This window comes from Anser brachyrhynchus (assembly GCF_964034855.1).
Source record: "Anser brachyrhynchus genome assembly, chromosome: W".
NCBI lineage: Eukaryota > Metazoa > Chordata > Aves > Anseriformes > Anatidae > Anser > Anser brachyrhynchus.
In genome coordinates, this window is record NC_137704.1 from 23262829 (window position 1) to 23284102 (window position 21274).

Here is a 21274-nt window from a genome sequence, read left to right on the forward strand (position 1 = left end):
TTGGTCACACCCTTCCATTATTTGCCCCTTGTAGCAGGCAATCATTTTCTGGCCAGCAGAATTCTGGCAATCATGCCAGGCCTCCCAGCAGCGGGTGAATAACTTAAGACTTCTGGGTATATTTCACAGCATGACCTTGCTTTGAGCAATGCAATTAGCTTGGACTTCCCATATCAGTTTCTCTCCTTCTGTTAGCGTAGCAACCACATAACCACCAAGTGATTCTATGAAGGTGCTTTATTCAGCGCTGGAAGCCGGGGCAGGTGCCCAAATCTGGCTTCAAGTCCCGTTACTTCCCAGCCATTATTTATACATTCAACATTACGTAAGGCATACATATTCATTACAGGTTGCAACATCAGCCTCGCATTCCATTCTAATTAGCTCTCCTCCCCTTTGCACATGCGTGGTGCTCTCTGGTGGTCGTCCAGGTGGTCGTCCAGATGAAGTAAGGAGTCTTCCTCTCCGCTAAACTTTTCACCTTTCTCACTCGACGCATGCTCCCTCCGCTCCTTGGTTCTGCTTCAACTCATTTCAGCACTTCCAGGCCCTTATCCAAGGTCAGGTTGTATCTGTTCCCTCCCAGGGTTCCCCTTCAAAGATTCATTTGACTGTTCAGTATACTCCCTAAGTTTCCCAGTATACATAGATTATTTGATAATATACTCCCTAAACTTCCCAGTATACATAAATTAATTGATAATGTAAGTACATTTGGCAATGCTTAATTATACTGTATGACCCATCAGCTAAGAGACATTAATAAAACATCCATTCGATTCTCCCCAACGCTAACATTTCCCCCCTTTGAAAATACTTCACTCATACCAAGAGCAAGTATTTTCATTACTATTAGGTTGAATCAGGTTAGTAGAGGTTAGTAAGTATAACTTGATATAGAGATTAGTAAGTATAATCTTAACGCATCTTCGTTAGTCTACTATCTTATTGATTCCTCTATGCCTGCTTGTTAACGCTAGTACTATAGGATGGGGGTGGAGTAAGTGGGATAGGGTGTTCTGGGTGATTCCCAGTAAGGACTCTCATTATTCGGCGATTCCATGCACTACTCCTAACTATTTCTCCCTTCACACACGAGAACATTACTCCCATTGCAGCGAATACAATTAGCAGCAGCACAATGCTTTGTAGGAGGGACTTGAGCCATCCTTCCAGATGAAGGCCTAGTCCCTCAAAGGTTGCTCCCAACCAATTTTGCTCAGCTTCTTGCTTTTCTTCCTCTAGCTCATGTTCCACATGAGCTAGTTGGGATATGTCATTTTCCACATCTGTAGTTACATTTGGAATATGTACACAGCAATGATCAATTCTGCCTTTCAAATATCCACACACCCCATGCTCTTTTAACAAAAGCGTGTCCAGAGCCATTCTGTTTTGCAGGGTCATTTTGGTTGTGGCCTGTAATTGTAAGTTTAAATCTTTGAACCCCTTCTTGGTTACCTTTGCCAACCTGTTTACCGGTAACATGTATATTCGGGTTCGGTTCAGGAGACTCATAAGGTTTTCCATACATGATTTCATAGGGACTTACTGACATCCCACTTCCTGGCTTTATTCTAATTCTTAGCAAAGCTATTGGTAAGGCCTGTGGCCACTGTATCTTAGCTTCCTGACAAATTTTGCTTAATCGTCCTTTTAAAGTTTGGTTCATCCTCTCTACCTGACCACTAGATTGAGGCCTCCATGGGGTATGTAAGTTCCAGGTAATTCCCAGTAACCTACTAACCTCCTTAACGACATTGGCAATGAAATGTGGTCCCCTGTCTGAAGAAATACCCAATGGTACACCAAATCTAGGGATTATTTCCTGTAGTAACCATTTTACCGTTTCCTTTGCTTGGTTGGTGCGACAGGGAAGGGCCTCCGGCCATCCTGAAAAAGTATCAACCCCTACCAATAGGTATTTATAACCTCTTGCTTTAGGCAGTTCCACGAAGTCTATTTGCCAGTAATCTCCAGGCTCTATCCCAGCCCTAGTTCTTCCCATCTCAGCATGTTTCCTTGCTACCGGATTATTCTTTAAGCAAAGCTCACATTTTGACATTACTGACTTTGCCATTGTTAACATGTGTACCGAGATGACACCTCGTTTCAAATAGGTCACCATTGCTCCTGCACCCCAGTGACATTCATTATGTTTTATTTGTAAGATTTCTCGCATTACTATAGGAGGCACTATGAGTTGTCCTGTCGTAGTCACATACCATCCGTCAGGATTCTTCTGGGCCTTCATCAAATTTGCAAGTCTCTCATCTTCTGCTGAATACTTTGGGTCTTTAGGTAATTTAAAACAAGAGAGGCCTACCTTTGATGGAATTAGAGCCAGTACTTTCCATACTTCACGCGCAACCTTCCGGGCCGTCAAATCTGCCAGTCTGTTACCTTCTGCAATCTCTGACACCCCTCCTTGATGGGCTTTACAATGCATTATGGCCACCTGTTGGGGTTTCTGTACAGCTGTTATTAATTTCAATATTTCTTCCTGGTATTTTATATTAGTCCCTTGTGAGGATAGCATTCCCCTTTCTTTCCATAATGCCCCATGTACATGAACTACCCCGAATGCATATTTTGAATCTGTCCAAATATTCACGTTCTTACCCTCGCTTAGTTCCAGGGCTCGTGTCAGGGCAATTATTTCTGCTCGTTGGGCTGAAGTTCCCGGAGGTAGGGAATTTGCCTCAATCACTACCTTTGATGTAGTTACCGCGTATCCTGCATAACGAGTCCCATTTTCCACAAAGCTGTTTCCATCCGTGAAAAGTTCCCAATCCGGTCTCCCCAGAGGCTGATCCTTTAAGTCTGTTCTGCTGGCATAGGTATGTTCGATGATCTCCACGCAATCATGACTGAGGTCTCCTTCCTCCGTAGTTGTTCCTAGAAACACTGCTGGGTTCAATAAGTTAGTAGTTCTTAAGATTACATCATCTTGCTCAGTTAGTATAGCTTGATATTTCATCATTCGGCTGGGCGATAGCCAATGGCCCCCCTTTTGCTCCAATACCGTAGTCACCATATGTGGCACGAACACCTCAATTCGTTTCCCTAATGTGAGCTTCCTGGCTTCCTGTATTAAAAGGACTGTGGCTGCCACGGCCCTTAAACACGAGGGCCATCCAGCGCTTACCGCATCCAATTGTTTAGAAAAATACCCCACAGGTCTTTTCCAGCTCCCAAGTCGCTGGGTCAGTACTCCTAATGCCAATCGTTGTCTCTCATGCACAAACAGCTGGAAGTCCTTTGATAAGTCCGGCAAGCCCAAGGCAGGCGCCTTTATCAGGGCTTCTTTTAATTTCTTAAAGGCCTCTTGTTGTGGCTTTCCCCAGGTAAACGTACAGGCCTTTTGGGTTTCATAGAGGGGCTTTGCTATGAGTCCATAGTCCATTACCCACAGTCTGCACCACCCGGCCATACCTAGGAAAGCCCGTAGTTCATGCAAATTTCGCGGCTCGGGGATTTCACAAACAGCTTGTATTCGGTTAACTCCCAATTTTCTTTGTCCTTGAGAAATTTCACATCCCAAATAAATTACTGTTGTGCACGCGATTTGTGCCTTTTGTTTAGAAACCTTGTACCCATTTAGTCCCAATTGATCCAAAATATCAATAGTTACCTGAATACATTCTGACTCTCCTTCGGTAGCTATTAATATATCGTCCACATATTGTAACAGCAGGTATCGATCCTTTGGTACCTGAATCTGCCCTTGGTTAATCCAATCTTCTATTTCTTTAGCTAGTTGACCGCCGAAGAGGGTCGGGCTATTCTTGAATCCTTGAGGCAATCTTGTCCAGGTCAGTTGCATCTTCCGTCCGTTCCGTGGATTTTCCCATTCAAAAGCAAAGAGTTTTCTACTATCCTTGTCAATGGGTATGCAGAAGAAGGCATCTTTTAAATCAATTACCGTAAACCACTTATATTTCTCTTTTACAGATGTTAACAATGTATAAGGATTAGCCACCACTGGGTGAATATCTTTTGTTATTTCGTTTATTGCCCTAAGGTCCTGCACTAGCCTGTATTCCCCATTAGGTTTCTTTACTGGGAAAATTGGGGTGTTATATTCGGATTTGCATTCTTCCAGAATGTGGTAGCTAAGAAATTTATCTATAATCTTTACTATTCCTAGCCTAGCTTCTAGCTTCAACGGGTACTGTTTAATCCGTACCGGTCGGGCCCCTTCCTTAAGTTCAATTTTTACTGGCTGGGCTACTTTTGATTTTCCGGGCACGTCCGTTTCCCAAATCGTAGGCATTACTGCATTTTCTACCTCTTTTGGTATATGAGGAACAGCCTTCTCTTTAATCATTAATATTTGTCCCAGTTTTGATTCCGGGATTCTCATAATCAATTCTCCATCTTCAAACGTTATGGTAGCGTTTAGTTTAGTTAACAAATCCCGTCCCAAAAGAGGAATAGGGCATTCTGGTACATATAAAAGTTCATGCGTAATTTCTTTACCTCCAAACCGTAAATCAAGGGGTTGTAAGAACGGCCGTATTTCCTCCTTCCCGGTGGCACCTACAACAGTAGTTTTCCTTTCCCCTATCTTACCACTTAATCTATTGAGTACTGAATATGTGGCCCCTGTATCAATTAAAAATTTTACTTCCTTATTTCCTATTTGAATTTTTACTAAGGGCTCTTTAGTTTCTGCTACCGGATCTCCTAGTCAGCTACTATATTCCCCCAGAACCATCGCCTTGGCTGCTTCTTGGTTTCGGAACGAATTTCCCCCACCAACGATCAGCTGTCCACGGAGAGGGCACTCGTTTTTCCAATGACCCTCCCCCTTACAATGGGCACATTGGTTAAGACCCAGCCGGTTTCCCCCTGAGCTCGGGTAGCCTCTCCCTGTTCCTCTACCTCGACCATTAATATTTCCTCTTCCCCTGCCCCTTAATCCTGCATGTTCTCTCCCTTGAATTACTGCTAATAAGTTCTGTTGTTGCCTTTTTGTCGTTTCCTTTTCCCTGTTATTATACACTTTCCAGGCTATTTCCAACAGCCTATCCAAATTTCTCAAATCTGCACCTTCTAACTTTTGCAATTTCTTCCTAATATCCTCTTGGGCTTGTCCCAGGAAAATGAGTGCCAATTGAGCTTTAGCTTGCTCAGTCTCTACGTCTAAATCTGTATATTTCTTAGCAGTTTCTTTCAATCTCTCTAAAAAGGCGGAAGGTGATTCCGCTTTTTCTTGCCTGACATTATACAATTTTGACCAATTTATGGTCCGGGGCATGGCATTCTGTACCCCGACTTGTACCTAATCTTGATATCTCTTCAGCCTCCTTATTCCATCCCCTGTGTTATAATCCCATTGGGGATCCTCAGTGGGGAAGTTTTGATCTAGATTTCCAAGCACTAATCCATTTCGTATATCTTCTCGGGCTCTCTCTCTGGCTGCCCGCAATACCATGTCTTTTTCTGTCGAGTCCATCAAAGTATCCAGGATCACCTGGAGATCATCCCAATTGGGATTTTGGGTTTTAATTATCATTTTCATTACCCTGGCTACTTTATCTGGGTTTTCCCTGTAGGTGCCGGCTGCTTGTTTCCATATCATTAAGTCCCCAGCTGAAAAAGGCACCTTAACATATACCGGTCCTTCTGTCCCCACTCCTTGCCTGAGGGGAGCGATTATTTTCCCTCTCTGTTCATTTATAGTTTCTCCTGCCCTTCGCTGTTGCCGGGTCCTATGTGACACAGGGGAGACTAAAGTCGGGGATTCTCCATCACTACTGCTATCTTCCTTTTCTCTTTTCCCTCCCTGTCCTGGCTCTTCCAGCGGGACGGCGCAACTTCCAAATCAATATTTCCATTATTCATTTCCCCATAATACTTATTATTCTCTATTGCCTGATGCTGTATACAGCGTCCCTCCCTAGTACATGCACAACAACGTTCCTCAGTTGAAACTTCAAGCACCATTATTCCACAAGCATGCTGCCATTCAGGCTTTCGGCGCAAATAAAAGAATAATTCCACATACGGCAGTTCATCATATTTTCCTTCCCGCTTACAAAATAGCATTAATTGTAAGATTGTATTATATTGCAATGTTCCATTCTCAGGCCAAGTTTCTTGGTCCTCTAGTTTATACTGTGGCCACCAAATATTACAATAATCAATCAGCTTTCCTTTCCGCATTTCTTGACCAAAACCTCCCTCTTTCCAATGTGCTAGCAAACACCCCAGTGGGGATGTTCGCGGGATAGGTACATCTTTTCCCAGAATTCCTTTAATCTTTTTCATTTTGAGCTTATGATACAAACCCAAAAGCTGCCGGAGCAGCAGCACACTCTCCCAGAAGCTGCCGGAGCAGCAGCACACTCCCCCAGAAGCTGCCGGAGCAGCAGCGTGCTTACCACATACCAATAATACCAGGTGCTGACCCTTCAGCACAAACCAATACAATTACCAATACCAAACCACCAATGCCGAACCTGCAGAGCTTTCGCTCTGTCTAACGGACGGCGCCTAGGCTTACCCCGGGAGCTCCCTGCCCAACCGAGCGTGGCTTTTGCCGCGTCTGACCGGCAGGCTTTCCCAACCAAATCGGTACCGAATACCCAAAGTTGAAAGCACCTTTGCTTACCGCTCCAGTGGTACGTCGTGAGCAGCGGAGGTCGGTCGCGGTCGACTGCTCCCCGAGAATCCCTCGGTGCCGGCTGGAGCGAAACCGAGACACGATCCGCCTCAGCAGTGCCCACGCCGTCCCATCTGGGTCGCCAAAATGTTAGCGTAGCAACCACATAACCACCAAGTGATTATATGAAGGTGCTTTATTCAGCGCTGGAAGCCGGGGCAGGTGCCCAAATCTGGCTTCAAGTCCCGTTACTTCCCAGCCATTATTTATACATTCAACATTACGTAAGGCATACATATTCATTACAGGTGGTAACATCAGCCTCGCATTCCATTCTAATTAGCTCCCCTCCCCTTTGCACATGCGTGGCGCACTCTGGTGGTCGTCCAGGTGGTCGTCCAGATGAAGTAAGGAGTCTTCCTCTCCGCTAAACTTTTCACCTTTCTCACTCGACGCATGCTCCCTCCGCTCCTTGGTTCTGCTTCAACTCATTTCAGCACTTCCAGGCCCTTATCCAAGGTCAGGTTGTATCTGTTCCCTCCCAGGGTTCCCCTTCAAAGATTCATTTGACTGTTCAGTATACTCCCTAAGTTTCCCAGTATACATAGATTATTTGATAATATACTCCCTAAACTTCTCAGTATACATAAATTAATTGATAATGTAAGTACATTTGGCAATGCTTAATTATACTGTATGACCCATCACCTAAGAGACATTAATAAAACATCCATTCGATTCTCCCCAACACTAACACTTCTACTTTCAGATGGTTGCAACTTCTCCAGCCATGAAACTGTAGCTGCAGGAGAGATTCCTGCCAAGACCAGCCACACACTGAACCGCACAATGTTTAAAGCGCTTAAGAAACATAAGCTAGGGCAGCTGAGCTAGTCTTCATTAGTGCTGATGTCTGTGCAGGACAAAGATACAATGCGCAAGATAGCTGGAGTTCTGCCAAATGAGCTTGTGAATGATTCATTTTTCTGTGGTAGCAGTTGCAGCCCCTAGCCCCAAGGATACTGACACTTCCCAACTTCTTAGATACTGACCTGGGAATAAATGCAGCAAGCTCTGCTCTCAGCTGGAGAACAATTATTAATACAAGATCTACTTAAAAATAACTGCATCCATTTCAGTTTTAATCAGAGTTTCAGGTCACATTTTATCCAACAGCATCCCACATCGTGATGGAAGGTGAGGTTCCACTTGGCCTGGGCTACACACTGCTGCTGTTTCTCATGTGCAACCTGGCAGACCTGTAGCCAGGCAGCAGTTGGACAAGCCCTATGACCTGATGCGAAATAATCCCTTCCCTCTCGTTTCTCTGCAAAATGGGCTATTATGCCTAATCAGTGAGGTGCCCAGCTCACCATTCATCTTCATGACTGTTAAATGCAACACAAGAAGTGTCTGGAACACAGCTCAGTACATTGTAAAACTGTACATCAGATCACCAGTCTCTATACCTAACCCTTAAAAAGCTAACCTGTGTAGAAAGGTGAGAGCAGGAACGTTATACATTTTTATTTTCTGAAACCAGTATATTAGCTGTAATTTCACCAACAGAAGAAGAAAGAAAAGAAAAAAAAAGGAGAGGACTAAGTTAACCTCAGTATTTAGAGGTATTGAGCTTTGCTGTCTATAAGGGTCAGAGCTTCAAGAAGGAAACACTGATTAAATGTACTGTAGCTTGGAAAACGTTTTTTTGCACTGCTGCAGTATATAAAACATGCTGAACGTCTCCAACCTGCTGCTCCTGTTGTTCCCTAAACTTTCCTTTTGCCTTCCTTCCCAGGATTTTCAGAATTTCGTCACCAAGCTAGATGAAATCCTGGTACTGAAGTCGAAATGTATCCAAACCATGCGAGCCCAGCTTCAGCTCTATGTAGCCTCTCCTAGTGCTGACACATCCCTGCAAACACCTCCACCAGTTTAGACCTGCTGTGCTTAAACATGCACAAGAACAGTTTTGGAAACAGCCAGCTAGTGTTTCACCACACTTGGTGCTGCAGAGCGTGGGTGGGAAGGGGCTAGCTTTTGGTTTGATGGTTTGTGATTAGTGCATATTTTAGCTAATGATGGAGAGAATTCTGAGTAAATAAGAGATGATTACTTGGCAACATGAGCTTTGTATTACCTTAATACCAATAAGCCACGTTCTTAAGAATAACAGCTCAGAAGTGCTTAAATATCTCACCAAGCGGCAGGCAGTCCTGTCCACAGTATCCACAGCAGCTTCTCACATGTTAGAGGCACTTCTGTGCTGCTAAGAAAATGAGGGGGAAAGAAAAAAAAAAACAACACTTTGAAGTCAGACTCAGGTCTGAACAGAAATGTTCAAAAGCTATCCAGAAAAGCGTTTGCAAACAGAAGTGAAGAAACAGCTTAAGTACACTAACTAGACCAAAAGTAAATGAAAATCAAGGCAGGATAAGATGTTCTGGTGCTTTCAGAAGGAAGGCTACTGGAGCATTTGTTCTTTGTGTGGGGCTAACACTCCAGACCTTCTGAAAAAGATCACTGAAGTCACAAGTAACGAGCGGCTGAGTACAAGGGACTTTGTACCACAGGTTCATCTAGCGTGTTAATAAGCATATTGTTTTCACGCAGGTGTCAAGAGTAAGAAGACAAAAGCTCACCTTCTACAAGCCATGTCTGAGCTCTGCTCAGCTGCAGAGTGCTCGTGGTCTGGGTTGACAATTGATTTATCACATCAGAAGAGTGCAGTTATAGGCAGTGGGATTTAAGAAGCTGACAGTGCCGTTACACCAAACTGGTAGTTGAGTCAAGAACTACAGAATGATCAGCTGGAACCCTCCAAAATCTCTGCTGCTGCATGTACCACAGATGAACCACAAAATAAGGCCACTTGCTGAAGCCACAAGTGACCTTGAAACATGCTTGGCTAAAACAACACTCTGCAAGTGTTTCCACTCCAAAATTAGGGCTGCCACAACATATTCGGCCATCACAGTGTTTCCTCAGTAATGGCTGTAGTAGCTCAATAGCCACAAATGCTAAGGGTAAGGGAACGCTGCTGTCTGACCAGCTGCAAATTTCACCACCTGCTTCTACAGCTACCCCCAGGAGCCAGGTTTGGTGGCAGCAGCACAGTGGTCGCAGTTACACAGCTCTCTTGGTTGTGTATTTGATGCAAGGAACATCACACAGCATAGCCCTGGGGAACAGGAGTGTAAGGGAAGGAGTGACAATTGTACCTGAGGAAGAAAGTCCTACATCAGGGCCCTGATCTTTGAGGGGGGGTATTTAGTCCTTCTTGCTCCTGAGATGTAACCAGGCTCTGCGTTTAGAGACCTCAAGATGGTTCCTGTGTCCCGGCTCCAGGCCACCAGCAAGTCACAGCTGAAGCAAGGCCTCCCAGTAACATTTCAAGAAGCCTCCCTTGCTTAGAGAAATGAGGCATTCAGGAGCAAGACTCAGCCTCAGTGCCCCTTCTCCTGGAGACGGGGATAGCTTTCCCATGCATAAGGTGAGGAGAACACATGGCAGCTGGTTAGTCCTCATGTCTTCTGAAAGCACAAATAGATGTGAGCACTTGCAGTAGTTCCCACGGCCCTTGCTCAGTGAGCACACAGAAGTGAGGCAATCACAGAGCTGCTGAGCACTTTCACAAGTTAGCTTGGAGCTGAGGAAAAGGTGGGACTGCAGGATGTATTCACAGGTCACGAGAAAGTGAGAGGTCCTGCCAGCAACGCAGTGCTAGTTGGGTGGAAAGAGATTAATTTTAGCATAGCTTTCCTATGCAGACCGGGATCAGTCCCTGTACTTAGATGGAAAATTCTTTCCCCTCAAAAGAAAGGCCATGATACTTGAAATAAGATGCTTCATAATTTAGTGTGAGCTTATGGATATCAGTGGGCACCAGATGTTGTCCATCAAAGGATCAGAGGCTCTGAAGTTTAATTCTCATGTCACCAGAGGCTGGACTTGGTGATTTCCAGAAAGAGCTGTGTTGTTTTCATTTTCCTAAGAGCATGAAGGAGAACAGACTGATTGCAGGATTTGGAGAAAAGAAACCGTGAAGGCTTGGAGGTTCTGTTTATGAGAGGAGAGGCATAGATTCTTTCTATGAGGCCCCTTTAATTGACTATATTTTTTATGGGAACAGAATGCATTTTAATTTTATATGATGAACCTCAAGTTTAGATTTGCTATTAACCTTTCTAAATAACATTGTTATAAAATACAATTTCTTCTTTATTATTAGAAAAAACAATAATCTCAAAACAGATCATTAGAAACCAGATTAAACAATAGGTCAGAAGAACCACTGTGTCCTGTCTGCTACTGTCAAAATCGAGTCATTTGCTGTGGGCAAGTGGAAAATATATTTAAACATATTATAAGAGCTCTTAATCTTTCTGTAATGAAACATCATGCCAATGTTTTCCAGTGTTTCTTATAGATGAGACTAGACTAGCCTTCACAGTGGGCAAATCACAAGGTGACATGGGAATGGATTCAATGAAGGAGTTGGGCACTTGCAAAACAGGAATCAGAAACTCAAATGTCAGCAGAGTGGCCCCAGGCCTGGAATGCGGAACATGCAGTCTGTGGTCAGAAGAGGAGAAGGAACTCAGGCGTGTCAGGAGCAGGATGCAGAAAGCCCATGAGATGAGCCATAACACTGGGCAGAGAAGAATGTGCTTAGGAAAAAAGAGAAGGGAAGAAAGTGAGAACAATGGAGAACATGGCTCTGTCACAGGATTCAAGATCTTGAACTCCTCCAGCTGAACCATGAGGTTATATTTCATCACTTTTTACTTTCCAGCACCATGAATCCTGCCTTCTTTGTTCACCTTGGCTCAGCTTCCAGAGGAGACAGAGAACTCACTAAGATGCCAATACATTTAGGAGGTTAGCACCCTCCTCTGGAAGGTGGGAATGGTAGGAATTACTTCTTTCCAGCAAAGGGGAGTTATAAACCCAGATTTTTCATCTCACAGGTTAAGCATTCTCTCTAACCATTGTGCCACCTCAGTACTTTTCCGCTGTGGTGACAGCATCTCTCTCTCTCTGCACAAACTGCTGCACAAAGTTATCATTTCAAACCATGCCACAATGGCATGGCAATAAGTTAGATTCTGGTGGTATGGCTGCAGGGAGCTACGTGCTTCTGCCTGTTGAACCAGGATCTTCAGGAGGCTCACTGCAGAAACAGCTAGTGCCTGGATCCCAGCCAACTTCCAAACAGAAGCCTGATGGTGCTCTGACATAGTGGTATATCCCTAGACGTCTAAATAACCAATCCTGGGAGACACCTACTGAGTTTGGATCATTTTGGACGTAGTGATAGCTGATTTGAGCCTTTTTAGGTGACAGTTTTTCACTCAGGCAATCAGTTTACACAGTGCTTATCTGCACTCTGCCTAGTACAAGCCAATAAAAGTTACTCTGTGCTTTAGATTTACCAGGGGTTCAGACAACTGTAGCCCCTCCGTTACCAAACACTGGAAAATGCATGAATGCTACAAATCCTGTGCTCATGGAGCAGCTGCAAGGCATCTCTCTCCCCATGTCTGTATCTCATCCCAGTTATACTCTTTGGTTCTTTTTAAAACTCCAGTTCAGAAATTTCTTTATGAACAATGATAGTTCACAGCATGCATCATTTTTACTGGAAAAAACTTGACGAACTTACCAAGAAGCAACACATTATTTTGAAAAAATAATGTTTTGCAAAATAGTCTTAAGTAAAGAAAAAGAGAGAAAGACTGGCCAAAGCACCAAGAAAACAAAGCCTTATATCCTGAAAGATAAGACTATTCTTAGACAATCTTGGTGAGTAGCAGCTGGTGAATTCAACTGATTCCTTCTACCAGACTTGGAGAGTTGCAAGCGCTTATTAATATCTCTCTATAAGATTTTGTATTGCTCTGTACAGCTTTTGTAGTGGTAGTATTGCTTGTTTGGAAGCCATGAAGACAGATTCTCATCCTCAGAAAAGAAAGAATTCATTCTGAATAGCTTGAAATATAGTAAAATAAAGGTAACTGATTATTACCTGATACAGGCATGAGGTATTCCATAATTATACCCTGAAATGAGTTACTGTCTGGATGATGGGAGTTTCAGAATCCCCCAAGAGAGGAGCAATATCATCAGAAACTGTTGTACACTTCAGTTCGCTTTTTTGTGCACGTTCCAGGAGTATTTACATCTCTTCTGGTTAATCTGATCAGCTCTGAATCATATGGCTGAGCGTGTCCCAACAGCTCCACAAGACTGTTCTCCTCACTGGCACTGAAATCAGATGGACCATATGATTCTGGCTCAGAGTCTTTAACTGTTCCATTATTTTCCTCAAAGAAGGACTCAAAACGCAGCTGTCTACAGGGACCCGATCTGGTCACCTGAGGTTGAATGAAAAGGCTACTTGGTTGGAAATCTTGCTTGCTCAAGTCTCTTAAGGTTTCCTCTTCTTGCATAATTTTGATTATTCTGATGAGCTGAAAGTTGTTTGCGGTCATTCATGTCGTGTACCCCCAGTTTGGTATAATCTTTCATGGAAACCTTGGCAAGCTCATCAGTCTTCTGAAGGCCAAAGGCAGCAAAATGGGGATAATATTTTTCAAGTTCTGTCTCACAAAGGCATTCCTAAAGGCATGATGCCATCTTCAAGCTAAAGTCTACAAGGAATCAAACAAGACAAATATTTGAGTTATATGAAACATCTTGAGGGACCAAGATACTAATGAAGAAACTACATGTTTCCCCAGATGCCATCACCTGCAGTTAGAAGATTGTTATACTCCAAGTTACAATACACTGGAATGCCAAACACTATAGAATATAGCAATAATAAAGATAAACTAAATATGAAGCAAATATTTTATCTATGAAACTATTTTAAAATCATACACAATAGACAATAATGGGTAAGAAATGCACACTGCAGTGTTACTTACTGCTGCAGAGCTCCTACACGCCTGATGTCTACTCGATGAATGCCGCAGCTACTGAAACCCTGTCCTCAAACTTACAGAATGTAAAATGCCTAATTTTAGATACCCAATTTAATATTAGAGCACGTGGTCTAATGTGGTTCGGCTACCCCTGGTTAACTAACCAAAGGAGAAGAAACTGCATTTGTTATCACCTCATGTTGAAAAATGAGGATTATTCATTTTACAGATGAACTACCGCAAAGTTGTAGTTTTGTTGTGTAACTTTCTTTTGTATTTCATGAATCTTGTGAGCATTTCTAGGTGTTCTTGAACATTAGCTGAAACATTATGTGAAATCTGAAACACAGAATTTCTCTAAATTTATATATATGCTACTGGAACGCCATACGTGCATTCTTGGGAAACCCAAAAAAGCAACATGCATCACTGAAAGGTATGCCAAAAAACCCTCAGCTCCTTAACTCATGTCTCCCAAGCAATACATTGTGCAGCTGTCTCTATCCACATGGATTAATATCTGCAGATATTTTTATTTGTTCCATAAAATGGGAAAAGCCATTTTAGGGATAGCCCCTCAAGTATCTGTTGCCCACTGCCTTCTTATGGCTTTGTTTAGTCTAGAATCTTAGCAAACAGAGATCTTTCTAACGTTTGAAAGTTACAGTAATAGTCAACAAAACCAATTTGTTTAAGACTAAATATATTTCCCCTGTAATTCAAGGGAAGTTCTTTGGAAGGATTTACAAGCATTTCTACAATAACATTATAAAAGAAAATACGGTCACTAAATATCATCCCCAAACGATCCAATAGCATAAAAATTAGTTAACACATTAAGTTACAACAACAACAACAAAGGAAAAAAGATTCTATTAAAGTGCTGATTGTGTAGGATATTAGAGAGGCCAAAAGGTACAGTAGAGGACATCTAAAGTGACTTGGAAGTTAAAGTCTAAGATGTGGAGAGTAGTTAGCCGTAATGAAATTATGTGATTCAGCAGTAACAAGCTTCAAGACAAAGCCAGAGGTGTGTAGGCAGACTTATTTAATGCACATGTGATGTGATTCTGAATCTTGAGGTAAGGCCAAGCCACTGCTGAGATTATTAGATCCTGGGAGGGGGGAATCAAAATTGACAGAGTGGCTAGCAGAGTCTGCACTGATTCTTGGGTTTAACTTCAACACATGTACAAAGGCTTTTGTAAGCATTCACAATTTCCCTAAGTTCTCTAACAGATAAACTACACAGGAACTTCAGACTTCATTTCAGGGAGAGTTATGTTTTTGAAAAATGCCTATCGGTATTTCCAAATATAAAACCAGAACAGGTCCTGTCTAACTGTATGCATTGCCATGGGAAACCTCTTTTGTTTGATGAAAAGAGAGGCTAGAATACAAATCGGAGACACGAATCTCTCTGTTAAAGATGAAAACAATCCAGCAGATTTGTCTATTCTCATTCTTGTATCTTAGATTATACTTACATCTTTACATATGCTTATGTTAAATACAAACAGAGTGGCCAAAAACTAGCACAAGAACTACTGCTGTGTTAACCTCTATTTGAATGATAATGTTGGGCACAGTTTTTAGGAGGAAGAAAAGGAAAACAAAAAAGGAAACACTTCCCAAAACAAGAGTAACAGACAAGGAGAGAGAATTACGAATTTTAAGCTCAAGGTTCTAACTAAAAATTAAACAAAATATATTTAAACAGCTAGAAATAACTGTGCAGCCAGATTTCCATTATCTGGGGTAACGAGGGACTAAAACTCTCAAAACATGGAAAATCCAAGTAATACAAGTACTGCAGAACATACAAGAAGGTTAATTCTGAGATATGTAAGCAGCTCTGCACAGCTTATTGATGGTCCTGAAAGTAATAAAACTGTTTTGCTTCCCCAGATATAATAAATCTTGCTGGATCTAAGTGGTTCCAGGAGATAACTCTGGTGTCTCTCCATCCATAGAACAGCTATTACACAACCCAGGAAAACTCAACATTGACTAATAAAGGAATAACAACCAAATTAACCATGGAAAAAAAATAAGCCATGGTCATGGCTCTAGCATTTCTGATCATTTTAAAACTCAAGAGCAGACTATTTTTGGACAATGCAGTCTGGTTCACACAAGAAAGAATTCAGGGGAATTACAGTTGTCAGAACAGATGATCACAATGAAACCCTTCTGGCCTTCTAATCGTCAGTGATCTGAAAGAATGGGGTGCCTGTCTCCTCATAAAACAAATACCTTAATTCGTCCAATATCGCAGACTGTGTCTGAAGACAGTGTTTCTAAAACTGATACATAATTTTTCACAATGACTTTGTAAAGAAGTAAGGGCAGTATTGGTATGTTTCCAAGAATTCTAAATTGTTAATGGTAATGCCATCTTCTGGCAAAAAAAGAGAACACTTATTTTTCTACAGTGAGTAACAGCCAGCATTCTCCCAGCTACTGTCAGGATCTAACTTCATTTGTACACCTGAGACAACACTCTTTTTTGGTGCAGAAAAACATAACATTCTTCAAAGTGGTAGCTTAATATTAAAGCGAAGCCAAGTCTTGAAGCTCTGAGTCACTTCCCTGAAAACTGGACTAAGACAAAAGCCTAACACTTCTTAAAATAGTTGGAAGTAGCAACTGTTTTGAGAAAGAAGGGAGTCTGGAGGCATAATTCTCTGCGAGCACCCAGTTCTAAGGTCAGACAGGGGGAGGGACCAGTCAGCCAACCATCTCTGTGTGGCAAACCTGAGGCCTTCTTACTTCTTTTGCAACGAAGTTTTAGAAAAATCTCGAAAGTCAGCCAGATGCTGGTAATAAGTGAGTACTTACTGTAACGAAGCACTAGAATTTTATATAGAGGGACCAACTCAAAGCACAGAATAAGGTCACACCTTGTCATCAGAGAAGAACTGTTTCCATATTCTAAGGTTTTTAAAGGCTATAAAGATGGGGGAAATGTCAAGCATAAAAAGTGGAAACCAGTGGTGACATTTTATGTACTGTGAAGTAAATCAACGTACCACAAAATTATGCTCTAGGATCCGATCCACAATTTTAAAATGCTTTTAATTATTAATCAGCTCTTAGACAGATGTTTTCATTCTCAATGCACTTTTTAAAGTGGAGAAAAAGGCTGGCCTTCAGATACTCACTCAGCGAGTGTCAGTCACTCTGCATAAAATAAATCTTGTAAAATCCCTACATAGACTATATTAAGAATAATGCGGCCTTAGGCCACTATATCTGGATCCTCATTAATCTCTGATATATTAAAGATCTCAGTGCACCGCTGTCCTAGTTTCAGTTAGGACAGAGTTAATTTTCCTCCTAGTAGCTGGTAGGGTGCTATGTTTTGGATTAGGATGAGAAGAGCGCTGATAACATGCTGATGTTTTAATTGTTGCAGAGCAGTGATTACACCAGGCCAAGGACTTTTCAGCTTCTCGCTCTGTCCTGCCAGCGAGCAGGCTGGGGGTGCAGCAGGAGCTGGGAGGGGACAGACCCAGGACAGCTGACCCAAACCGGCCAAAGGGGTATTCCATACCATCTGACGTCATGCTAAACAATATATAGGGGTGGCTGGCCGGGGTGGGGGGCCGGCTGCTCGGGGATAGGCTGGGCATCGGTCATCAGGTGGTGAGCAATTGCATTGTGCATCGCTTGTTTCGTACACATTATTATTAGTAGTGCTATTATCATTATTATTATTATTATTATTTTCCTTTCTTTTTTGTCCTAATAAACTGTCTCTATCTCAATCCACAGGCTTCATTTTCCTGATTCTCTCCCCCATCCCAGAGAGGGAGGGGGGAGGGTGAGCGAACGGCTGTGTGGTGTTTAGCTGCTGGCCGGGTTAAACCACAACAGTCCTTTTTGGCGCCCAACGTTAGGGCCGAAGGGGTGAGATAATGACAGATTTGACCAGAGTGTGTTAAACTAAAATTGGTATGAGTATTAGACTTGCTTAATAGTTGCTAGTCACAATGTTGATTGCCTTAATCTCCAGTCTGCTGTGCCTGTTTTCCAAATTGAGTTTTATAGCACGTTACTTTCTGTATGTGCTCCCTGTTGCACTGTTTATCCTTTCCGGGCCCTGGTTTAAGATTGTTATGGTACTGTGCGGTGTAACAATGGCTTATGAAATGATGAGATTTCTGGTCACGACTTTAACCTGGTATTTGTACTCAGCACTGACGTCGACTCTATACTTTGGAAACCATATCTCGGAAACTATTAGCAATTACACCTATTGCCTGTTTTTGTCAGGGAGCCAATCTGTGGAAGGGACAGGGGAAGATATTTTTTCCTACTTGTTCGCTCTCCTATTCTCCTTCACCACCCTCTTATCCCCCGAGCTTGTTACAATAGTTCTCCAAGATGTTGAATATCCTTGGGATGTTCAGACCAGCCTGCTCTTGTTGTTATGTCTCCCGAATGTGCTTCAGGTTTTGTTTAAGGTTAAACAACTACTTAGGAATCTCATTCAGAGATCTGTCTTGAGGCGGGATAGTTGCGAGTGGCAGGGAGTGTGGGAGGATATGGGCAGGTTTCTAGAGCAGTGGTCACCTCCAGTGTTTTGGACATTCACCCCCTGAACAACTGCAAAATCCTAAAAAGCTGGCAGAATGCTTGAAAAAAAGGTGTCATGACTCTGGCAGTTCCAAAGTGACACAAATCACTGTAGCGTGCTGGGGCCTGGACTGTGTCTATCGAGCTGCAATTGATGCTACTAGCAACCAAGTGACAGACCCTGCAGCCGCTCCAGCTCCTGCAGCCACTCCAGCTCCTGCAGCTGCTCCAGCTCCTGCAGCTGCTCCCACTCCTTTGTCTGGGTCAGAGAAACGAGCTGTAGCAGTGCAAGTTGACCCCGCAGAGGGTATTCCAACCCCTGTGGCAGACCCTGTGTCTGGGTTAGAGAAACGAGCTGTAGCAGTGCAAGTTGACCCCACAGAGGGTATTCCAACCCCTGTGGCAGACCCTGTGTCTGGGTCAGAGAAACGAGCTGTAGCAGTGCAAGTTGCCCCTGTAGACAAGGTGAAAAAATGGTATAGAGGCTCAGGTCGTTTAGAACGCAGACAGTCTTCTGCTAAGTCTGGGCATAGCGAAGACGAGGCTGGGCCATCAGAAGTGCAGGAGGATGAAGATGAGGATGAGGATGTTGAAAAATCAACAGTAACTACCCGAACCCTATACCAGCGTGAGCTACGAGATGTGCGAAAAGATTTTGGTTGCTGCATAGGTGAGCAGCTTGTCACCTGGCTGCTCTGGTGCTGGGACACCGGAGCCAATTATGTGGAATTAGAGGGCAAGGAAGCCAGGCGGCTGGGATCCCTTGCTAGGGACGCATGCATTGACAAAGCAATTGGAGATGGAGCACCAGGCTACAGCCTCTGGAGGCGTCTCCTGTCAGCTGTGAAGGAAAGGTATCCCTTCAAGGAAGAACTTGTATGTCTACCAGGCAAATGGACCACCATGGAGAAGGGAATCCAGTACCTGAGGGAATTAGCCATACGGGAGGTGATTTATAAGGACCTAGACGAGGGACAAATATCCACAGATCCAGATGAAGTCCAGTGTACACCACCCATGTGGCGGAAGTTTGTACAGAGTGCACCATCATCATATGCCAGCTCATTGGCAGTAATGGCCTGGAAAGAGGATGAGGAACCCACAGTGGATGAAGTGGCTAAACAACTCTGGCAGTACGAAGAAAGTCTCTCCTCTTCCCTACAGGCCTGCGTCTCGGCTGTGGAGAAACTTTCTGAAGAGTTCCACCAACTTGAAGAGAACTTATTTCCCCCCCCACCTGAACGAGCCAGTGTCCACCAACTAAAAGAGAATACTTTGGAGAAACTTTCTGAAGACGTCCACCAACTTAAAGAGAGTTTATTTTCCTCCCCACCTGTACAAACCAGTGTCTCAGCTATTAGGGGTAAGCATTCATCCGTGTAAGGAAGACAATATGGTGGGTACACACCCTGCGCCACCCTGTGGTTTTACCTACGTGACCATGGACAGGACATGAGAAAATGGGATGGAAAATCTACCGTGACCCTAGAGGCACAGGTACGTGAGTTGCAAAAGAAAACAATCGGGAAAAAGGGGTTCTCTGAAAAGCTTGCTGCTCCAACTTAAAGCAGGCAGTCCTTTAAATACAGAAACGAAGATTCTGACCAGGACTAGAGGGGCCCTGCCTCCAGCCAGGGGGAGGAAAGGGACAATCGAGTTTATTAGACTGTGTGGATTCGATGGCCTGGCACATCAGACGCACAGAAATATAAGGCTTTAGTAGACACCGGTGCACAGTGTACTGTAATGCCATCAAGCTATAAAGGGCCAGAGCCCATCTGTATTTATGGTGTGACTGGGGGATCCCAGCAGTTAACTGTATTGGAGGCTGAAGTGAGTCTAACCGGAAATGAGTGGCAAAAGCACCGTATTGTGACTGGCCCGGATGCTCCGTGCATCCTTGGCATAGACTATCTTAGAAGAGGATATTTCAAGGACCCAAAAGGGTTCCGCTGGGCTTTTGGCATAGCTGCTTTGGAGACAGAGGACATTAAACAGTTGTCTACCTTGCCTGGTCTCTCGGAGGACCCTTCTGTTGTGGGGTTGCTGAGGGTTGAAGAACAGCAAGTGCCGATCGCTACCACAACTGTGCACCGGCGGCAATATCGCACCAACCGAGACTCCCTGATTCCCATCCATAAGCTAATTCGTCAACTGGAGAGCCAAGGAGTGATCAGCAAGACTCATTCACCTTTTAATAGTCCCATATGGCCAGTGCGGAAGTCTAATGGTGAGTGGAGACTAACAGTGGACTATCGTGGCCTGAACGAAGTCACGCCACCGCTGAGTGCTGCAGTGCCGGACATGCTAGAACTCCAGTATGAACTGGAATCAAAGGCAGCCAAGTGGTACGCCACAATTGATATCGCTAATGCATTTTTCTCCATCCCTCTAGCAGCACAGTGCAGGCCACAGTTTGCTTTCACTTGGAGGGGAGTCCAATATACTTGGAATCGGCTGCCCCAGGGGTGGAAACACAGCCCTACCATTTGCCATGGACTGATCCAGTCTGCGCTGGAGCAGGGGGAAGCTCCTGAACACCTGCAGTACATCGATGACATCATTGTGTGGGGTGACACTGCAGAGGAATTTTTCGAGAAAGGGAAGAAAATAGTCCAAATCCTTCTGAAGGCCGGTTTTGCCATAAAACAAAATAAAGTCAAAGGACCTGCACGAGAGATCCAGTTTTTAGGAAGAAAATGGCAAGATGGACGTCGTCAAATCCCAATGGATGTCATCAACAAAGTAACAGCTATGTCTCCACCAACTAGCAAAAAAGAAACACAAACTTTCCTAGGTGTCGTGGGGTTTTGGAGAATGCACATTCCAAATTACAGTCTGATTGTAAACCCGCTCTACCAAGTAACCCGTAAGAAGAATGATTTGAAATGGGGCCCTGAGCAACGACAAGCCTTTGAACAAATTAAGCAGGAAACAGTTCATGCAGTAGCCCTTGGGCCAGTCCGAACAGGACCAGATGTAAAGAACATGCTCTACACTGCAGCTGGGGAGAATGGCCCCACCTGGAGCCTCTGGCAGAAAGAGCCTGGGGAAACTCGAGGTCGACCCCTGGGGTTTTGGAGTCGGGGATACAGAGGATCTGAGGTCCCCTACACCCCAACCGAAAAGGAGATATTGGCAGCATATGAAGGAG

General features: G+C 43.7%; 1 long non-coding RNA gene across 1 annotated transcript; it reads right to left on the reverse strand.

Annotated features, from left to right (window-relative positions):
- Nucleotides 1-219: 219 nt before the first annotated feature.
- LOC308184885 lies at nucleotides 220-10326 on the reverse strand. The gene is made up of 2 exons (XR_013943000.1): nucleotides 6610-10326; nucleotides 220-2907 (listed from the first exon to the last, which is right to left on the reverse strand). It is a non-coding gene; the product is annotated as an uncharacterized lncRNA (long non-coding RNA).
- Nucleotides 10327-21274: the final 10948 nt, after the last annotated feature.